At 40.9% G+C, this 9,721-nt stretch overlaps 1 pseudogene; it reads left to right on the top strand.

Moving 5' to 3' along the window:
• Positions 1-621: 621 nt before the first annotated feature.
• LOC141829883 (uncharacterized) lies at positions 622-9,484 on the top strand (annotated as a pseudogene).
• Positions 9,485-9,721: the final 237 nt, after the last annotated feature.

Genomic DNA, 9,721 nt, shown 5'->3' with positions numbered 1-9,721 from the left:
CTGGATGGAGACACGGCCGTGCCTGTGAGGCACGGCCATGACTTGGCTGGATTCTGTTTTGAAGCATGGCCATGTCTGTGAGACACGGCCTCTGGCTGCTGCTGTGGGGAGGTGTTGGCACGGCCGTGCCTGTGAGGCACGGCCTGGACTTGATGGTATTCTGTTGATGCACACGCCCGTGCCCTTTGAAGCACGGCCTGGAAGCTGAGAGACACGGCCGTGCCTACACGGCCGTGCCTATGAGGCACGGCCCTGTCTTGCCTTGTCTTCGATGGGTACTCCGTTTTTACCCGTTTTTACTCCATTTTCCACCCTGAAACATATAAAAACACGAGCAGATCTCCGAACTAGGAAATGTAAGATATGTGCCTAAATGCATGAATATGGGATGCAATGTACACAAGAATTAAACAATAAACCCAGAAAGATGTGCAAATAAAGCATAAATACATGTATACATCCTACGCACATCATCAACCTAGTATACTACCACGTATTAAGATTCTATGTGATAATATGAGATGTCCTATAGGAACAAAAAGAAATAAATTTACTAATCTCTTGGGTTCTTTAGCAAGGAATGGTAAGTATTGTCTAATTGATGTGGAAGATTGACATAAAATGTCAACAGACAAAAAGAAAGACATGTTAAATGTTATAAAGGTAATTGATATGCTTTTGTATAATTTTAGTGTTTAAGACTTTTAATTTATGCAATGATAATTTGTCTAAATATTTTTTGTAGGAAAAGTATGACCTTCCTCCAGAATAAAAAATTGGACGCTACACTCAATAGCAAAAAAAAATTGGAGAAATTGAAAGTCCAAACTAAAAAAGTACTATGATCCTGAATTGTCATTTCAGTTATTTTACAATAAAGATATGAAAGAGCTCATGTAGAACAATATGTGAGACTAGTTGCTTTTTGGAACATGGAAAAATCAAAGATAGATAATATTTTCTTTATGTAGAATCAATTTGATTCAAATGTTATGTACACTTTTATTTTGTGTATTATGAGTAATGTTCCTGTTGAGATCGGCTTCCGGACGCGTCGTTGGACCAGTCAGCACGCAGGGGAAGAGAGGGGGGTGTCACCGCCGGAGAGGGCCTCCATACCGAGGAAGGAGAGAGGATCAGCTACCTGGAGTCCCTGAAACATCACCGAAGAAAAAGGTCATCCTGGCGCCGGAGATACCCCGGACGGCCACTCCGACGCTCAAGTCAGCCCAATCAGGAGGAAGAAGAAGTACAGTAAAAATAGAAAAAACTGTCATGAAATACTCAGCCCAAAAATATAAGAAGTGTCTGAGAGAGAGAGAGAGAGAGAGAGAGAGGAGCCATCGGAGAGAGCCCGGAACCCTTTAGTTTACCTCCTTCCTCCCTTTTTATACTTCAGGAGCTTCTCTTTTTCATGATCGGAGAAGAGTTCTCCTCTTGATAGGACGTTCGCTGACAAAGCATGGTCCTTAAGAAGATATTGACCTTGATAAGACATGTGCTGACAAGGCATGGTCCTTGAGGAGACCTTTGTTGACAAGTCATATCCACCATTAATGCTTGCCAAAGTTGGCTATTAGAGAGAAAAAGAGCAATTATGACGGGTCAAATCCAAGTTGTCATGAGAGCTTTTATGATAAGACATGGTCTTGGGAAGACCATTTCTGATGTCACAGGGGCTGAGTAAGCTGAGTGGGAGCTAGCCTGAGTGCCGAGTGGGCTTACTGAAACTGGCAGAGTCGAGCTGCCGAACTGAAGGGCAGTGAGGACTGCCGAGCCGAATGGCAGTGAGGACTGCCGAGCCGAACTGAAGGGCAGTGAGGACTGCCGAGCCGAACTGACTGCCGAGCCGAACTGATTGAAGTGGGCTGCCGAACCGAACTGAATGGCAGGGGACTGCCAAGTGGGCTGAACACCGAATGGGCCGAGTGGGCCTAATCCTAGATGGGGGGCTATAACACCCATAACACAAGCCTCCCCGCTAGTCTAGTCGAAGGAGCGAAAGTCGACTGACTAGACCAAGTAGTAGCGATAGACTGTATCTTATTTTCCCGTTCAGGAAGTAAGGCGGGACGTTGATCGAGGATTCAGCCTGAGGAGTCGGACTTACTAGTAGAGTTCCCCGCGTGAACTGACAGGGGGAGTTGGAGTGTACTTGGGAGCTCGGCAATGGAGATCGGGAAGCCGCCGCCACCATAGAGCGATCAATGAGAGACCAGAGGAGCTAGCCAGTTCAGAGAAAGAGGTTTCCAAACACGATAAGTAGGATATATGAACAGTTTTGGAAGGAAGAATGACTTTTAGGTGAGTTTCAAGATATGCTCGACCACCAATATGATTCAGTATGGTTGCGAAGTGACTTGAAGCAGTCATATCAGCCTGGACTGATTCCTCCCGACATCTTATCGGATTTGGGAGGGTGTGGGCTGAGTTGCCTAAGTCGGTGAAGAGAGGGGAGTAACTATATTGTGTGTCGTAGAGTTTTGTATATAAAAAACTAGAAAATATCTAGTCGAGTTATCCTTATCCTTGTCAACTAATACGAAAGCAACATAGTTGAACTGAGGCAGGAAGCGGCACCTGGAGTCCGAGAAAATAGAGGCGATAATAATCCGAAGTGAGATCATTGCAATGCAAACTCCACATGCAAGGCAGGAATTCTTCTTTGAAAAAATGTCCGCTGCTCCAAGACCAGAAAAATATATATAATCCGGGAAAGATTTAACCCCGATAAGAGGTGATAACTCGCTGACCCAGGATCTGGGAACTATACGGCTCGGGAACCGAGAATATACAGCTCCAGAGATATTAAGCCCGGCAGACCCAGGACTAGTAAAATATATGATTCAGGAGATATTGAATTCCGCTAATAGATAGGCTCGGAAAATTGAGCTGAGCCACTGAATGACTGAGGCCAAGAGGGCCACCGAAAGGCTGACTGTTTGAGATTCTGAGCCAGAAAGTGTGTGAAAAGCTGAGATACAACTGAGCTGTAAGATAGGTGAAGCCGAGAGCTCTGAGTAATCTGTAGAATAGGCACAACCGAGAGGGCTGCAGGATGCTCTGAGTGAGCCTTAGAGTACTAACTGAATTGAGCAGGTCAGAGAGAGTCATGACTGAGCTAAATGAGTCAGTGGGAGTTGAGGGAGTCAGTGAGTGTTCTACCGGCTGAGCTGACTGGGCAGAGGGAGTCAGCGAGAGTTCTACCGGCTGAGCTGACTGGGCAGAATGACCGACTGACTGAGCAGAGGAAGTCCAATTGGATGGCTGAGAAGCCCGGACGAATGGCTGAAAGCCTAGATGAAGGGCTGAGAAGCCTGGGATGAATGGCTGAGGAGCCTAAATGAAAATCTAGATGAAAACCGCTTAACAAGAGAACCACCTGAGTTGACCCCACGTCGGTAGTACGACTCGGTTGCCAAGGCGAGCTCGACCCCGGCTGCAGGAGCGCGGGGGAGTTTGGGAATTGTAGTAGATGGCGGTGACGGACGCTGTAGTGGGCCCGATTCCGCGATTCGACTCGACCCCGGCTGTGCGAAGCGCGGGGGAGTTAAGCATGAAAAGATAGCAAGTGTTATAAAATTTACCAGACTTTGATGTGGCGGGCGCTAGTGGTCCGTGACCACCGGGAGTAAGCTCGACCCTGACTATGAGGGGAGGTTGAGCCCTGAAAAGGACATTTGCTGATGGAGCTAGTGGTCCGAGACCACCAGAATTGAGCTCGACCTTGGCTATGTCCAAGCCGAAGGGAGTATTGGCGATGGAGCTAGTGGTCCGAGACCACCAGAGTTTAGCTCAACCTTGGCTATGTCAGAGCCGAAGGGAGTATTGGCGATAGAGCTAGTGGTCCGAGACCACCAGAGTTTAGCTCAACCTTGGCTATATCAGAGCCGAAGGGAGTATTGTCGATGGAGCTAGTGATCCGAGATCACCAGAGTTTAGCTCGACCTTGGCTATGTCCGAGCCGAAGGGAGTATTGTCGATGGAGCTAGTGATCCGAGATCACCAGAGTTTAGCTCGACCCCGGCTGCAGGAGCGCAGGGGAGGTTGAGATTGCGGTAGAGAGATGCCCTGTAAAAAGCATATGCGTCAGGATCAGAATACAATGTAGTCATGTGTACCAGGATTGCTCCTTTTGACATCGACAAAGCCACCGAGTCGAGAAGACTGGCGAGCAGTAGGTCGAGCCGCTGAGAGGTTAATTGAGAGGCTGAGGAGCTCAGCGACATAGTAAGGAGGGCCGCCGAAACGCTGAGGAGCTCGGACGGGGCGGATTTTGTGAAGGGCCAGGCTGGAGCGAAGGGCTGGTTTTGCGAGGCTGCGACAGCGGCAGCCATGAGGCGGTGATATCCCTCTTGGGTTAAAGTGATGTGTGAGCAGGTCCGACGAGGTTGTCTCCCAGCACGTCTCAAGACAGGGCAGTTTGTGTTCCCACAGACGGCGCCAAAATATGTTCCTGTTGAGATCGGCTTCCGGACGCGTCGCCGGACCAGTCAGCACGCAGGGGAAGAGAGGGGGGTGTCACCGCCGGAGAGGGCCTCCACACCGAGGAAGGAGAGAAGATCAGCTACCTGGAGGCCCTGAAACATCACCGAAGAAAAAGGTCATCCTGGCGCCGGGGAGCCCCCGGACGGCCACTCCGACGCTCAAGTCAGCCCAGTCAGGAGGAAGAAGAAGTACAGTAAAATAGAAAAAACTGTAATGAAATGCTCAGCCCAAAAATATAAGAAATCTGAGAGAGAGAGAGAGAGAGAGAGGAGCCAGAGAGAGCCCGGAACCCTTTAGTTTACCTCCTTCCTCCCTTTTTATACTTCAGGAGCTTCTCTTTTTCATGATCGGAGAAGAGTTCTCCTCTTGATAGGACGTTTGCTGACAAAGCATGGTCCTTAAGAAGATATTGACCTTGATAAGACATTTGCTGACAAGGCATGGTCCTTGAGGAGACCTTTGTTGACAAGTCATATCCACCATTAATGCTTGCCAAAGTTGACTATTAGAGAGAAAGAGAGCAATTATGACGGGTCAAATCCAAGTTGTCATGAGAGCTTTTATGATAAGACATGGTCTTGGGAAGACCATTTCTGATGTCACATAGGCTGAGTAAGCTGAGTGGGAGCTAGCCTGAGTGCCGAGTGGGCTTACTGAAACTGGCAGAGTTGAGCTGCCGAACTGAAGGGCAGTGAGGACTGCCGAGCCGAATGGCAGTGAGGACTGCCGAGCCGAACTGAAGGGCAGTGAGGACTGCCGAGCCGAACTGACTGCCGAGCCGAACTGATTGAAGTGGGCTGCCGAACCGAACTGAATGGCAGGGGACTGCCAAGTGGGCTGAACACCGAATGGGCCGAGTGGGCCTAATCCTAGATGGGGGGCTATAACACCCATAACAAGTAATTTAATATATTAGGAAAGAAGTGAAAAAATTGTTAGAAAGCAAAAGATAATGAATCAAACTACTGGAAGGACATCTTTTGCATTGTAACAAAAATTGATAATATTTCTTATTCATATTATAATTTTGTGTGCATTTGAATGTATAAACTAGTAACCAAATATATTTTCAAGAAAAAGAAAAGGGGCACCCTCTAACATGAGTTAAATTATTTCATGCCGACTTTACTCATGCCAATGGAAGTTCCTCAAGCAATGTTATAGAAGAAAGATTGGTAAGCTACTTTATACTCTTCAATTATATTAATTAAAAGTGATTTATTTTAATTATCATTATGTATTAAATAAGTATAAATAGATAATATATCAGTAAAGACTGTAATGAAAGAACTAGTAAATAAACTTCCTGAAGATTCTAATGATCAAGTGAGTCAGAATAATGTATTTGCTCAAATCATCGGACCGGGTAGACTTGAACTAGTACGTATGCTTGGTGATGGTGTTAGCCGATCTAATTTATGGGGAGTAGTTCCTAGTTATGGTGGAACGAAAGACAAAGTTAGAAAAGATTGATGAGCAATTTAAAAGGTAAAACATGTTGCAATGTTAGAAGCAAAGATTTCTGATTAACCAAACCAAAATCTTCTTTCAAATTGCAATAATAGTCAACACACATCATCAAGTAGTAATCACAAATTTCTATTCCACCTCGGCCATCTTTACGAGTAAGGTTTGTTTAATTTCTTTTTTATTATTTGTTCCATACATCTTCAAACTTTTGTTCTCTTTTGCACTTTCATATAGATTGGATGTTCTATCTTGATCAAAGTTTATTTGATTCAACAAAAATTATGACAAAAGGAGTGCTCCATAGCATGAATCCAAATACTAAAGTGAGAGACAGACACTAGGACCAAATTGGTGTGAAGTACAAGTTATCCTAGAACAAGAAGAGAGTTTAATTAGACCTTATGATCTTTTATAAAGGCTTGAAAATACACTTGGAGGAATGATAGCTTGGCCTTATCATTTGGTATGATTTTAACCTTTTAGTAAAATATTATTAATTTTTTATATTTATCATGTTATTAAAATTTTAAACATATATGAAATATACTTTCTGTTGACAGTAAGTGAAGACTACTATTAGGTGCATATAGAATAATACTTTATCCATTTCTCATTTGGTATGATATTCAATCTTTTAAATTATTTTTATTTTTTTATTGTACTTATACAAATATATGCATTGTATTTGTAGGTGACAAGTACTTAAATTTTGCTTACAATATGATGGTTGAAAATGATCCATAGTAAATTAGTTGAGTTTTTATTTTACAAGAGTTTGTTAGTTCTAAAACTTAATATTTTGAGTGCATTTTATTAGTGTATAACTAGTTTTGGATGTAAAAAACTTATCATTAATGTTGCATTTGTAAATTTGACTCAAATGATTGCTAGATGAATAAAAAATTATCTGTTAGCTCTTTAAATTGTATTTTAAATTTTTTTCTATTCGATGTGTTGGATGAATTATGATGATATATGTAAATTTTGAATTACGATTATATATTCTGAATAAATATCAGTGATAATTTTTAATATCATTATAAATGATATTTATAGATTAGTTAAGGTGACATTTTAAAATGATCGACCTTATAAATTATCATTAGTGACAACTTTTATTTGCTGATGTAATAGACCATTAGTCAAGATTTAACCAAGCTCAAGTTGACTTGAGTTGGGGTTTTGATATTTGATTAATATATTAGTTGGTCGAGTGAGCTATTAAGTAGGTCAAGGTTGACTAGATACTTGACAGTTGATCAATATGTTAGTTGGTTGTAGAAGAGTCAAGTAGGTTAAGATTGTTTAGATATTTGACGGTGGAAAAGTCCAAGTGAGTCATGGTTAATCAGACACTTACAGTTAGAAGTCCAACATGAAGTTGTCACGAGACGGAAAGTGGCTCACAGTTGATCGGACACTTGGTGATTAGAAGTCCAATAGAGAATTGGTATGAGGGTAAAGTCTTAGCAGGTCAAGGTTGACTCGATGCTAGACAACAATGAAATTCTTATAGATCAAGGTTGACCGGATGCTAGCCAATGAGAAGTCTCAACAAGTCAAGTTGACTCGATGTTAAACAAAGGAAGTCCTAGTATATTGAGGTCAATCAGATATCAAAAAAGATAAAAATTTAGCCTTCGTAAGGTTGAAACATGAATAGTATTAATCGATTGATAGAATGTATCGATTGACCGATGAACTTTAAATCATAAAATTAGGATTTGAGGTTTAGCGTTTGTTACAGTACTGTTACAGTATTGCTACAGTATGATAAATAGTAATTTGCTATAGTGAATTGCTACATTATCAATCGACTTATGGGCACTGTAGCAAGAAACTTTAAAACTCGACTGATTATGATCAATCGATTGATAGAGTGTATTAGTCAATTGATGTCATTGTTCGAACGAACATAGAGTTTAGAACTTGACTGTGGAATTCGACTGTTTGTGATCAGTCTACTATATGCTTTAGCAGTAGACTAATGATGGTCAAACATGTTAGGAAAGAGTTGTTCTGTAGGTTTAAACGGTCAGATTCGATATGACAGTCGATTGATGGGTAAGATCAATCGACTGCTAGGTGAAAATTAGCTCAAACAGCAACCTTATAAAAGAAGTTTTTGAGGTGTTTTTAAGTAACCGGTTCTTGAGAGGTTAAAGGTGAAGTACTGCTATATTTTCTATCATTAAAAGATAATCCAAAGCGACAAATAATGATCCAAAGTAAAGTTATAACTTTCATTTGTGTTTGCATATTTACTTTATATTTCAATTTTGTGTTGCTTGGTAACAACAAGTGTTGTAAGAAGTTTTTTTGCCTCCAGAAGGTATCTGAGAAGCAGAAGGATAATGATGGTAGATTGCTAGGACTAGGTCTTGGAGTAGTCGTCTTGGAAAGCGACGAACCAAGTAAAAATCAGTTGTTGTGCATGTGTTTACATTGATTTATTGTATTTTGTTTCCGTTGTGTACTAACGATTTGTAGACGAACACAAGATCAAGATAAAACGATCAAAGTTATTCATCCCTTTTAGCTCGTAAGGTCCTAATATTATTGTCCTTATATAAAAATATAAGACACTTATAATTGTCAATATAAATTAGTTTAGGTTATATTTAAATTTGTCCTTATTATAATAATAATAAGGTATATATAAATGTCCTTGAAACATGATTCTTTCCTGACATTTCAGAATGTCATTATATCCCTAAATTGAGATACTTTTGAAATTAGCATTGAGATTTTATAATGACATTATAAAAATATCAAGAATGCTAGAGGGCTTAAGACGATATCACTTTATAAGATATTTATCGGTGATGTCATCACAACTTTAATATCACTAAAAGTATACTATAAAGGCATTTATTTGTACTCTTAAAGAGCATTATTCTTGTAGTTAATGTTTAATTAAGTTGTCTTGGAATTTGACTATATTAAGTTGTTTAAAAAATGTAATGACTTGTTTAATATAGTTATTTGAATTTAGTCTTTTGGACCTCTTTTATAATACTATATAAGCCAAGTTGTTTCTTAAAATGTAGAAGGATAAAATTTTCCTTAGTTATATCCTATTCCAAATTACTATATTCCTTTTTCAAATCCATACATCTCATATTTTTAGCCTTCAGCCTTCAGGTGGACTAGTCGGTCCCACGACCATCATATGTTGGATCCTAGTGTTCATATGTTGGATCCCATAGTCTCGATAAATATCATTTATCAAATAAGGTTGAAGATTAATAGAAGTGACTTGATAAGCACAGGGAGAAGAGGGCAGTCGGGAGTTCAAGGTGTTTGAGGATGTGATAGGGAATGCTAAGTTTGGGGTGTTTGATGGGGAGAGTTGGCGAAAAGATGGCACGATGCTAAGAGTAATGATAGATAGCATGAAAGTTAGTATGAAAGACACAAGCATACGGATGAACCCTTGATGCAAGAGACTTCACAAGTATTTGAATGTTAATGCTGCTGTTTGTGCAAGTTCAAGGGGCCTGAAGATGCAACAGAGAAGCTATAGGCTGAGTCTTGGGATGTTTGATGTGAAGAGTTGGTGAAAGGGTGACATCGTGTATGCAAGTGTTACTGTAAGTCTTATGGCAGAAGACTAGAGGAGTGAGAGATCAAGTGTTGCTATAAGGCCAAGGAAATGATAGATAGACATAATATTGGTCTAAACGACCACTCAAATTAAATTATCTATTATTTACTCATGTAGGTATCACAATCATGAGCAAGTAAGTGACTGATTAATCAT

Source organism: Curcuma longa, chromosome 5 (assembly GCF_044706935.1).
Source record: "Curcuma longa cultivar G26 ecotype Majalengka, Jawa Barat chromosome 5, ITB_CL_G26_1.1, whole genome shotgun sequence".
In the NCBI taxonomy this organism is placed as follows: domain Eukaryota; kingdom Viridiplantae; phylum Streptophyta; class Magnoliopsida; order Zingiberales; family Zingiberaceae; genus Curcuma; species Curcuma longa.
This window is presented reverse-complemented; position numbering and strand designations above follow the sequence as displayed.